The 13,216-nt window shown below is 42.3% G+C and overlaps 1 protein-coding gene across 3 annotated transcripts in view; it reads right to left on the bottom strand.

The window, feature by feature from the left end:
- dennd2b (DENN domain containing 2B) overlaps nucleotides 1–13,216 on the bottom strand; it is a 438,424-nt gene that overhangs the window by 329,976 nt on the left and 95,232 nt on the right. The window contains exon 1 of one of the 3 annotated variants that reach the window (XM_073049543.1): nucleotides 5,227–5,365. The exons of 1 other annotated variant lie outside the window; for it this stretch is intronic. The gene's annotated coding sequence lies outside the window, so the exon portion shown is untranslated. Of the gene's footprint in view, nucleotides 1–5,226; nucleotides 5,366–13,216 lie in introns of those variants that run through there. One more of the 3 variants, XM_073049547.1, reaches the window with a different exon arrangement.

A 13,216-nucleotide genomic window follows, 5' to 3' on the forward strand; every position in this document is an offset into this window, starting at 1 on the left:
ATTGCTCTGTGTTATCATTTCAGAGGATCTATCCTATCCCGAGCCAAGCACGCAAGTGCAATTATGAAGAAAGCACGGCGGCATTTCTATTTCCTTAGAAGTTTGCAAAGATTCAGTATGACATCTAAAACTTTGACAAGCTTCTATAGATGTGTTTAACCTCACCCACCCCTCCACCGCCCATGCAGCCCTTCCACTAGGATATTCACCACCCTCCAATTCGAGTGCAAATCGTCTCTTCTGTACAGGCCCCACCTTTCCCAGAAGAGAGCCCAATGATCCAAAAATCTGATGCCCCTCCTCCTACACCAACTCCTTAGTCAGAAGTTAAACTGTATAATCTTCATATTTTTGGTCCAACTAGCATGTGATACAGGTACCAATCATGAGATCACAACCCTGGGGGTCCTACCCTTTAACTTAGCACTGAACTCCCTGAACTCACTTTGCAGAACCTTGTAACTGTTCCTGCCTATGCCATTGGTACCTACATGGACCATAACCTCTGCCTATTCACCCTCCCACTTATGAATGCTGTGGACTCCATCCAAGATGTCCAAGTCCCTGGTATTTGGGAAGCAACATAGTATCAGGGAATCTTGTTCTCTTCCACTGAACCTCCTGTCTGTTCCCCGAACTAATGAATCCCCTATCATTTCAGCTCGCCTCTTCCCCTCAGAGCCAGATTCAGTGCCAGAGACCTGACTATTGAGGCTTTCCTCTGCTAGGTCATCCTCCATCAGTATCCAAAGCGCTATACCTGCTGCTGAGTGGAACATCTACAGAGGTACTCTGCACTAGCTACCTATGCCCTTTCCCCCTCCCGACAATCACCCAGTTACATGTATCCTGCACACTGGATGAAACTACCACCCTGTTTGTTGTGTCGATCAACCCATCAGCCTCCTAAATGATCCAGAGTTCATCCAATTTCAGCTCCAGTTCCTTACCCGGGTCTGAAAGAAGATGCAGCTGGATGCTCTTCGTGCAGGTGTTGTCATCAGGGACACTAGAGGTCTCCCTGCCTTCCCACTTGCCATAAGAGGAGTATTTCACTATCCTGTCTGGCATGTCCTTTGCTCTAACTGTGCAATAAGAAAAAAGAAAAATTAAACTAAAACAAAATCTACCTGCAGAATCTGCCTCTCCTCACCAAAGCTTCCATGAGCCAAAGCCTAAACTATCCACTCTAATTTTCGCCCACGCATACTATAGCCACTCCCACAAAGGCTACTCCACTTAAACTTAACCTATTTTTATTGGCCTTTGATCTTTACAACATAAAACACCTAGCCAAAAAGCTGGCACAGCTCCGGACCTCTCCTCTTTCTTGGTGGTTTTTGGCGACTGTAAACAGGAGATCCAGAACAACCAATGGTCCCAGAAGAGCTGCAAGTTCCACCAACAACATTCCTTTGGGGCAAATTAAACTCTTGGAAGTGACAGCTTACTTGATCTGGGTAAGCCCAATCCTATGGAAGTGCAAAATTCTGTGCTCCTAGCTGGCACTGTGAAACAATCCACAAGGAAAAGTGCATCACCCTCATCTACAAGCAAAAGGATGTCTGAAATTGGTGACCCATCTCATTGCTGAATGTGGATTACCGTATTCTGTCCAAGGCCATCACCACTCAAGTTAAATCCCCTCTGGGGCAGGTGATCTGCCCACACCAGGAAAATCTCTGACAACTTTGTACCTGTTTACTATGGATGTGCTTTCAAAGAATAGGCTTGGGGAGGGATCAAGAATAAGGCCCACGTGCTCTACAAAGGCTTCAGAAGTACAGTCCAAACCAATGAGGGGGAAACAGAAAGCTTCCCAATCAAATCTGGAGTTAGGTCAAGCTGCCCACTGTCCTCCACCTTTGCCAAATCCATCAGCAAGGCCACAGGAATGATAATTCCAGGTAGTGCAGGCACAATGATCAAAGCCTTTCTGTGCGTTTGTATGCAAATGACATTCCCACCTTCTGCTCAGACCCACCATCTGGATCAGTGCCCATGGCTACTTTAAACTAGCCTCAGTGGCCTGGGTCAATCACAGCAAATAGACCAACCAAACCTCCACCGCCAAGTCTGCCTACCTGAGAGAGCCGGGAATCAGAGGAGCCGGGATACAAGGCAAGAGTTGTCAAAACCCAATAGCTAGCATTAAACAGAACTGGAAGTGTGGGAGAGATGGTCACCTCTTGATGGTCAAACATGAAGTGCTCATGACGTTGTTGTACATGATGGAGACATGCTCGTACCCCACTCATGCACTGTGAGCCATCTTCTGCTCCACTTGGACCCAGACTAGATTGATTCCACTGAGCCATGACGTACAGGAAGTGGAGAGAAATGTACCCAACATAGTCTGATGCCAACCTTTCTATGTGGCTGCACCCAGCTGCTGGCACTTACCCTCACTGCTGCAAGCTTGGGAGGGAACAATATACAATGCAAATTTTTCCTCTTTCCAAGAATGGCCCTGAACTACCGGGAAATGGGGGGAGAGTGATATTTAAATCTGAGGAAGATCTGAAGATGTTCCCCATATTAGGGAGCCATAGAGGGCACAGTGGGTGGAGACTTCTCTCCTTCGCTATGGAGTTGGGGGATCGAAACCATCTACACATTTGATGCTGCTCTAGAGGATCCATGCGTGGCCATAATTAGGATGCTTTCATGAAAAGGCAGAGGCAGATGCACACTGATTTGCTGAGCACAATGTCAGACCTGCCTCACAGAATACAAAAGGAACAAGGAATGTGGTTTGAGTTCAGTTCTATGCTCTCCTAAGCCATTGTGTGGAGCCAGGAGACCATGACCTCCTCCCTGATGGCCAACAATTCTTCCGTGCAAGAGATCAGCACCTAACCTACAGGGCCTGTTGGAGACACTGTCATAGATTGATGCCACACTCAAAGAACTCCTGCCTTTGAGATTGTGCCCTGATCCAACTAGGTACACAACGTCTGGTCTACGGCTGTAGCTTCAAGCTTTAAAGTAACATTCATGTACCATCAGGACACAGCTTGACATTCTCGTGGAGCAGAGAGAAGCTGCCCGAGAGATGACCTCACTGACCAACAAGGTGATGGTGCATGGGTCAGTACAGCACAGGAACATTCCCTTCGTCCTATGATGTCGGTGCTGACCATGACCCCAATTTAAACACACTGCCTCCACATGGGCTATATGCCTCTGCATCTTGTCTATTCATATGGCTGTCTAAATGCCTCATGAATGTGAAGCCACTGACAACTCTTTTCCTTGCTCCTGAGACTTTGGAACATATTTGATTGGCCTGCACTGAGTGAGTGAGCTGAGGTCTCCTGATGTCAGTGGAGTGTCCCTTTACATCATAACAAAGTGCCACGATGTCTGGTTGAAATGTAACTTGTCAGTAAAGGGGGCAAGTCACACCTTCCTGCTCCAAACTGCGGCTGTCAGAAATGAGTGCTGCCCGTAGTGAATATGCAATTTGATGCCCACATGATGACGGGCAAATGTTAAGCGTACTAGGGTGATGAAATACCTCACCCAGTTTCATTATGGGCAGTATTTCAATGGGAAGTGAATCCAAGTACACTAAACATCTGCAAATTGATTTAGGTGCAAGCACTACATAGCCTAGCCTCCAGGCAACTACTTGTAAATCTGTTAAAATTCACAAGCATATCTTCTTAATCTTAAATGAATAACTTAAATACCACTAGGATTCAAATTGAATCATGAATTCCAAAAGAAAAACAGGAGTTGGGGGTCAATACACAATGATACATCTAGGAACACACACAAAATGCTGGAGGAACTCAGCAGACTAGGCAGCATCGATGGAAAAGAGTAAACAGTCGACGTTTCAGGCCGAGACCCTTCATCATTGGTGTGTGATAAACCTAGGGTTGAGATTGTTCAATAATTATGCTTTGTAGGGTGACAGTGTTACCTCACAACGATTTGGATGTTCTTTCTGTTGGAAAAGCTGATCCTAATTTAGTGACAAATATCACCCCCACCACACACAAAACACAAGATATCAAGCTTCCATTAACTAGACATTTGCCCTGCTTTATGGAGCTTGATGTAACAAGATAGTTGAGAGTTTGTGAATCTATCATAAAAATCTGGATTAAACCATTCCTGTGCAGTTTAATGGCACACACCTGCCGCGCAGGTGCCCATACACTGCCTAGAAAAGTTCTGAACACTTTACAGTGATGTCAAAAAATACAGACCTCGGACAGAAACCGAAGGCAGGCGTTTCCTACTTCGAAAAGATTGGAAATATCTTTAGTCAGCAACACAATAGGAAAATGCAGTAAAAGTGCATTATAACAGCATTTTTGATTTGAAATCCAGCATTAGTTTTTGTTAAGTGGACTGCAGCAGAGCTGGCTGGCCCTTTTCCACACATTGCTACATGATAGTAAGGAAAGAATCAAGGGTCTAGACAAAAAAGACCTCCTTCATCTCCATCATTCCATGTGGGAGTGAAACTCGCTGTGAGTCTGAAACTGAGGTAAAAACTCCTTCAAATCCCGGCTGCATTTGCTTTCAATTAGTTCCAGGTGTTCTACTGGGCACAGAGAGCACTGAAGGCCTACAGAAACATCTCCCACACACAGCAGTAAACCAATCACAACCACGCTTCATTGTTTGGCAGTAGACAAAGACACACTGTATAGTAAGTTCAAAAAAGCAACGAAGTGCGCTGTTTGCCTTAGACCCTGGATACAGAGAGGGAAAATGGCTGAGAATATCAATGAACTGAGTGACAGTCTTCATGCCAATGCGAGAACTAAAGGAAAGCAAACAATGACTGCCTTCTCCACCTCCTTTTAGCAAAAGATTTAAGAGACCTACCGGGGAAAGGTGTGTAAGTCAGAGCTAGAATAAAAATTAAAGCATATATTAAGACTTTCTAAACTGAAGGTATCTATTCACAGTCTTTTAACAGAAAGTTTCAAAGAACTCATGCATATTTTGCAGGGGGGAAAAAAATCACCCTTAAAATCCTTTATATCCAGTCTCAGACTCAATCACCGAATATGGTTATATTTGCATTTAGTTAATATTAATTTTCCCTCTAATTTTCAAATAAAATTCAACTCTTTGTTCTAACATGATATCATCTCCCATAGTTAAATACAGCAGTGTGCTGCTGAAAACAAGAGGCCCTCCAGAATTCTGAAAAACAGCATGCCATAATCCCCAAACTACACTGAGTTCTTTCTTTATTACCTGCATCTTGCAGTGCTTTCGCTTCCCCTCTACTCCGCTTATATTCCTCAGACAGGCTTCCCCATTTGCTGAACCGCTGCTAACAGTAGTTTTGACTCTGATACCTACAGGGCTTCTCACAACTCTCTCACATGACCTTCACAGCACACTTCCAGCTAAAAGGATTGCAGAATGCTGACAGGCTGGGCTAGTCACCATGGCAACTGTTGTCCCTGCTTGCAATTCTGGGAGGGTTCCATGAAACAGCATATGCCATTTGATTAAAAAGTTTTACAAGAACTGTTTCTCCTCCCTCTCTGAAAGATTAAATAACCTTAAAACCACTCTTAAGGCATGGAATTGGCTATATTCAAGGCTTCGCGTTGTACGTAAATAGAAGCAGTGTTATCAGTATTCCGTTCTTAAATGGTAAAGTGTGTGTCACCCCATTCAATCATCATTATTTAGATTATTAATATGCAGGCTTTGTCCAATTATAATGACAGATGAATAATGCTTCTGTGCTGGAAATATTCATGGACATGCATAGTTAACACACCCAGAATATATGCATTGCCTTGCTTTTCTTCCATGTGTGATTGTTTGTGGATTAAATTTCAAGCATTTTTGTATTTTGTTATTAAAATTTATCTGATAATCTACTTTCTTGATTCTTTGCCTTATTTAGTAGTTTTTTTTAAATGATTTGAAGTGAAGAGTGACACAGCATCAGAAAGCATATTACAATTTCATTGTTACTCCACTTGGGCGATTGCTAAGTATGTTCAGATCAGGTACAGCAAAGGAGAATTGCATCATCGGTTTATTTGTCTGATCACTTTTTTTTGTCTTTACCAGCGAAGGAAACACAACATAAAAACAGAAGCAGGAGACTATTCAGCCCTTCATACTTGTGTTTCACTTCAAGAAGATTGCAGCTAATCTTTTACTGCAGTAACCCACTTGATTTGCTTCATTGTTTGACAAATACTTGAATATATTGAGAGTCTAACTACCAGAGCCCTCACAAGTAGAAATTTCCAAAGATTCACTGCCTTCTCAGTTCTGAACAGTCAACTCTTTACCTTCAGACTATGGCCCCAGGTTTTAGACACCCCAGCTAGGGGAAACACCATCTCTGTTGAGCCGTAAGAATTTTGATTTTCAATGAAACCGCTTTACAACCAATGATTAAGCCCTTTCTTAGCAGCACAGCACAGAAACAGGTCCTTTATCCTGTCTAGTCCATGCTGAACTATTATGCTGTCTATTCCCATTGACCTATACCTAGACCACAGCCCTCCAGACCCCTCCCATCCATGAACCTATCCAAATTTCTCTTCAATGTTGAAATCAACCTGCATCCACTTGCAGTGGTAGTTCATTCCACCTTTTCACCACCCTTATGATTCCCTTAGTCATTTCACCTTTCATCCTTAACTCATCACCTTTAGTTCTAGACTCATCCAACCTCAGTGGAAAAAGCTTGTTTGCATTTACCCTATCTACACCTCTCGTAATTTTGTATACCTTTATCAAATCTCCCCTCACTCTCCTATGCTCCAGGGAATAGAGTCCTCACCTATTTATCCTTTACCTATAAATCAAGTAGCTCCTCAAGTCCTGGCAAGACCCGCAAAACTTTTCTCTGCACCCTCCCATATTTATTGATACCGTTCCTGCAGACAGGTGACCACAACTGCACTCAGGCTTCACCAACGTCTTACACAAATAGGCCAAATTACTTCTAATCTTCCTAAATGCTGCGTGTTAATTTTAATGATCTAGGCACAAACACATAACTCTCTCTGAATATCAACTTCAATCTCGTGCCATTAACAAAAACTCCTCTTTTCTAAATTCCCTACAAAAATAGACGACTTCACATGCTGCTACATCATATTCCATTTGAGATATCCATGCCCATTCACCAAACTCTCTGATTCTCCTGGAAGCCTCTTCGTGCTCCTCTCATAAACCTGACTACTGCCCGGTTTTATTTCATCAGCATTCTTAAGATAATTTCATGGATCCTTCAACCAAATCATTAATATAGACAGTGAAGAACTGGGGCCCTATCCTTGAGCACTAATGCTCAATTATGCACTAATTATATCCCACCAAACCCATTTGCTCCTACCCACTTAACTAGTCCTCAGACAATTATGGTGCAACCAACAAAACTGCTGCCTGACACCCACAGAGACGCAGGTTCGATCCCGACCTTGGGTGCTGGAGATTGGCATTCCTTCTGACCACATGGGTTTCATCTGGGTGCTCTGGTTTCCTCCCATATCCCGAACAAATGCTTGTTGGAAGGTTAATTGGCTATTGTAAATTAACCCTTAGTGTGCTGACTAGTAGTAAAATCTTGGGAGGGGAGAATGTAAGGAGAATGAAATGGAGTTATATAGGATGAATGTAAACAATGAATACTTGATCTTAGGTTGGCTAAAGGACCAGCTTCCATAGTGTATGGCTCAGTAACCCATGCCATAATATTATCTCCAATCTCAGATGCTCAACCCCTGTATGGGATCTTATCAAAGGCCTTCTATCGACCTCTTCTCATCTATTCTACCCATTACAACCTCAAAAAAAAATCAGACTTGTTTAATGTGATTTCCCCTCCATATTCTGTCAATTCCTGTTGAATAGACATCTCATTATCCCTCAGGTGGTAAAATAGCATTCTTCCATCAAAGGATACTTAGGAGGAGGATCAGGGTTGGTACAAATATGGAATGTACTCTGGGTCAGGCACATTATCATTTTCAAGTTTGCACAGTAGCAGAACTGTTGCTGAGCCGCCAGACAGAAGAAGCCAACAGAGCCGAGCCAACAGAAGAAGGGAAAAATGACTTTCATAAGAAAATCTGCAGAGGCTGGAAATCCAAGCAACACACACAAAATGTTGGAGGGACTCAGCAGGCAAGGCAGCACCTATGGAAATGAATGAACAGGTGGCGTTTCAAGCCCAAGCCATTCTTCTTGTGCGTGTGGCTTGGAAAAAATGACTATGCTCTCAGCAATTTAAACGCTGCAGTCATAATCACCCTTCATGAGGTGTGACCTGCACATAGATCATGTTTACAATAACAAATGGCTGATGAAGATACAACACAGAGATGAGTGCAGGTCAACTGTGGGAAGAGCATGCCATGGTAAATACCAAGTAATCCCATAATGGATCAGATGAAAGCTCTGTAGTCCATCTATGTATATCCAGACTTGAAATGATGGTGGACAATTTAACCTGGGAAGAAAAATCCCCAGAAAACAAAACTTTAGTCATGGCGAAGCCAATTACATATGCCTAAAGGACAAGCTGAAGCATTTGTAACCACCTTCAGCCAGAAGTACAGAGCGAATGTTACCTGCTGGGCTCATACTGTCCATAACCTCCCGAGCCACAGTTTTAATTCTCAACTGAATGTATACCTACTGTGAATTATTAAGTAACTCTTTAAATGATAGGGCAGCAGCATGGTGGTATAGCAACTAGTGCAATCATCGTACAGTGAGAGAAATCGAAATCAGAGTTCAAATGGTGCTGGTGTCTGTAAGGAATCTGTACGTTCTTCTCGAAGCTGGTTAGGTTTCCCCCAGGTGTTTCAGTTTCCTCCCACATTCCAAAGACACAGAGTTAGCGTGTCGTGGCCATGCTAAATTGACGCCACAAGCATGGCGATACTTGCAGGCCCCTTACACATTCCTTAGCCTGTTTTGGTTGTTGACACAAATGATGCTTTTCACTGTATGTTTCAATATACATGTGACAAATAAAATTAATCTCTCTAATCTTTAAAAATAAGGCCATAATTATTTATCTCCCAGCTGTCACTCCATATAAATTCCCTCATCAACCTTACCACATCCTTATGACAAGGTTTATTTAAGTTCAAGACTGCTCTCTGCCTGATCTGTAAACTATACAGATATGTCAAAGCTGTTGTCCAAATAAAGCAGTCGTTCTCTGGGTTCTGTGCTGATCATCAGTGCCGGTGGGAGCACATTGAAGGATCGGCTGCTGTGGTAACAGATATGATCCTGACACTTCTCCAGGGCTACACAAGCTGAAAACTGACCAACGACAACCAATACCCCCAGAAAGCCTCTGTACGTACTAATGGCAGTATCAGCACAGAGTCAATGAGTCCCATGTATCAGTTTTGCTAGATCAGGCTTTGTGGATTGATGCCAGATTTTCATAGCCCTACACCTGTCAATTTATACAGGATTAAATATCTGTTGTGGTCTAAAGAAACTTTGACAAAGGACTTGATCAAATCAAAGCAGGGAAAACAATAGAAACTGGGAAGAACAAGTCATCAACTGCTCTCAGTGGCACCACATCCTGCATCAAGCTCAAAAGAAAAACATTTTGTCTGATAGCTGAAAGAGACACTTTCACACTGAGAGATAAAGATAGGGGGAAAGAGAAAGAACCTCTGTCACTGAAAAGATGACCTGGGACAACTCCTTTACATCTTGTCATTGGGTTTGTTTGTAAACCCACGATCAGGTTCCTGAAGTGACTCAGAATGCTGGGATGAACCAGTGGCTGGGCTCATCCTCTGTTCCAGAAACGGCCACTGGTGACTAGGAGAATACCAGATACCTGTCAGAAGATAAAATCTACTCTGTTCCCCAAGGTACTGTTCTAGAAAACTGTCCCCAAAATATTCTTCAAACTACTGCCCATTTAATTTGCCCGGTCTCTATGCACATTGAAGACACTAGGAAAATGTTGCCACTAATGCTGAAGGTTTTTCTTTTTTCTAGATTAATTTTCTCACTAATCTTGCTGCTAATGTTCAGGGTCTCTAAACCACTCTCATTGCAGATTTGTCTTTGTTATTTCCCATCTTTATCAAACGATGTTTACTTCATTTACCTCTAGGGCCAGATTTTTCCTCAGTACTGTCTTTATTTTCAGTGCTTTTCACACAACACGCGCTCTCCCCACGCTGCTGACTCCACCCCATATCTTCTGTCTGTCCTTTCTAGATGTCAAGCACATGCGTATTATTTTCTTACCATCTTTTATCATCATTCAATCAGTCCTTTGTAATAGTTTTTAGATAATACCTATTGGTCTCCTTGCATTCAGTTCACCTGTTCTGAATATAGTATATTTGAATTCAACATTTTTAGTTTTTTTTATCATTTTCTTTGAATTGACATTGTTTACTGGTGTGCTATGACTGTGGGATTCTCCTTTCAAACAATAAACTCAGTTTAGAATCCCATGTTCTCACAGAACAACCCAATTATGATATCTTACTACTCCCTCTTTCTAGAAGGGAGTCTGTGATCATCTTTCTAGTCCAAATCCCCTTCTTAATATCCTGAATATTTAAAATCAATCACAACTCATTGTAGATTCCATTTCCCAAACTATTCACTGTTATTGCCTTCCTGCCCAATTGAGAACTTTTTTTTGGTTAATTTTACATCAATAGCTGATTGGATGGAAAGAGGTCGAGTGGATTTCATGAAACAGGATTTTCACTATTCTGGCTTGGATTGAGTTTGAAAACTATTCCCAGAAGTTTTAAAAAAAGCTTCTGGTTCTGAGTTTGCTATTTGCCTTCAGTCTTCATGTATTGAGCATTCCAAAGCCAAATCATTTGTCGTTTACTCATCAGTTAATAACTCATCGGGGTGATTGATAAGTTCGTGGCCTAAGGTCGAAGCAGATGAGTTATTAACTTCAAACTTTCTGCATAATCACTCAGAGTTGACCTGCATGTGCACGTAACGAGAGCTGTATAATTGATCTCCTTCTACCTTAGGCCACAAACTTATCAATCACCAATGCTGTGGACACTTTCTGGAGGTCCAAAATCCGTATGCTCCACGACCGCTGGACTAAGTGTGTAAATGTAGGAAGGGACTACGATGAAAAGTAAATGTGCTAGGTTTTCTAAAATTAACTCCTTCCACCTTAGGCCACAAACGTATCAATCACCCCTCGTACAATAAAACTTGAAAATTTAAAGACTAATATTCTTCACAATTTACAATATTCAAAGCACTGCATTGTAAGGTGACCCTGCTCAAAGACCTCTGGTGATCCCTTTGAATGGATTCTTCTAGTTAAACAATCCAACATTTGATGGCTTGAAAGTTGTCTTTTAAGTTTAAAGATATCCTTTCTCTCAAACATTAGCCTCAAGCCAAAAAGGTCAATGCAAAATTATTCCTCACTCATACTTTTTCATCATTATCTGACAAAGATTGATTGACAACATGATGTTTAACAGTTTCCTATATTCAGTACACTCATTATGCATGATGTCTACAAGGTATTTGGCGTAATTATTCTGCAACAATTGTTCCACAAGGCACAATCTTTCAGCAGTTGGAATACTCTCATCCTTTTTTTATTTTCTTGCCTCTTTAGGCTAGAAGATAACATTTCCCATTCCTGTCTAACAGAAATATCATGCACCCACTGTATTAGAATGCACATCAATTAGATTAGCTTATGTAGCATGAAGAGTTTTATTGGCTGTTAGCTGCTAAGAATGGGAACTTAAAATTGGGCATTTTAACTATTATTTATTTTTTAATAAATCTAAATATTTCAGGGAAGCCTAGAGGTGCTATAGCTTCAGTTCTATACATTCATATTAACAAAAACATATTGCCCTGGGGTAGGGACTGAAGTGGACAAGAATGGCCAATAGTTGTGATATGGATGCCAGTGGATTGGGGGGGGGGGGGGCCTAAGTTTTGGGTCTGAGAAGAACATGACGCCTGCGAATGTTTGAGAAATACACAGCAGTCAGACAACACTGGTATACAGAGAAATAGAGTTAACGTGTTAGGTCAAGGAGCTGCGTTAGAAATGGATAGCAGAGAAAACGAATTGGTTTTAAACTGAGGACAGAGTAATATATTTTGATAGGGTGAGGCCAGGGTTGCCATTGGTGATAAACTAAAAGCAAACACAAACTAATCCCGAGGCCCCGCACTTTCCTCATTAACCACTGAGTCAAATCATTTTCAAATGATCTAACAAGGAAGTGGTAGAAAGTCATCACACCAAAAACTAAACTGCTCTGAGTCACTGAAAAAAGAGAGTCACTGAAGGTGGAGCCAGGGTCTAGAAGGTGATAGACAGGCATACAAAGGCTGCAGGTGTGGGAATCTGATATGGAAGGAGAATCTGATAGCTAAATAAGGAAAACATTAAGTGAAAGGTGAAGGGCAGGTGGATCCAGATGAAGGTGTAGACCCAATGGGTAAAGTGTGTGATTACAATGAGTAAAGTGTCTGGATTGTCAGAGAATGGGAGAGGGAAAGTGAGCAAAAATGGGAGGACTGGAGGTGGATATGCTTCCATAGAAATGGACAGAAGTCCTCAAATGATGGAATTAACACTAATTAATATGTATCACATGGATTCAATTAAAAGTGTGTGTGTGTGTGTGTGTGTGCGTGTGTGTGTGCGTGTGCGTGTGCGTGTGTGTGTGTGTGTGTGCGTGTGTGTGTGTGCGTGTGTGTGTGTGTGTGTGTGTGTGTGTGTGTGTGTGTGTGTGCGTGCGTGCGCCCTTAACTCCGGTGGAGTCATCAGGGGGCCATCATGACAAGCTTTTTGCGCCGATCTTTTTGGTGATTGCTCATTGTACGGCGAGTCTTGGGCATCTGAAACCTGGCAGAGCCCATCCCTCTCCAGGATTTTTTTATGAGGTCAAGTTGCTAGTTCAACACTCAACTCAGGCACGGATGGAGAGCGTGCAAGGGGAGCCGGCTGGATTCGAACTCGGGACCTCTCGAGAGTGTCTTTACATTATTATGTCAGCAATTCAGAGGATATTTGTATAACCTTCTTTGGCTACAATCCATGGTCAGCAATGATAAGCTGACATAAATGGAGGATTTAAGGCCATCTTTAATGCCAAAATTTAGTGGTATCTCTCATCATGAGATCCCTTACAAAATCGGTTACAACATGGAGTTGCACGGGCAAACTGACCATCACCAACACGTGTACATGGAA

This window comes from Hemitrygon akajei, chromosome 6 (genome assembly GCF_048418815.1).
Source record: "Hemitrygon akajei chromosome 6, sHemAka1.3, whole genome shotgun sequence".
Lineage (NCBI taxonomy): Eukaryota > Metazoa > Chordata > Chondrichthyes > Myliobatiformes > Dasyatidae > Hemitrygon > Hemitrygon akajei.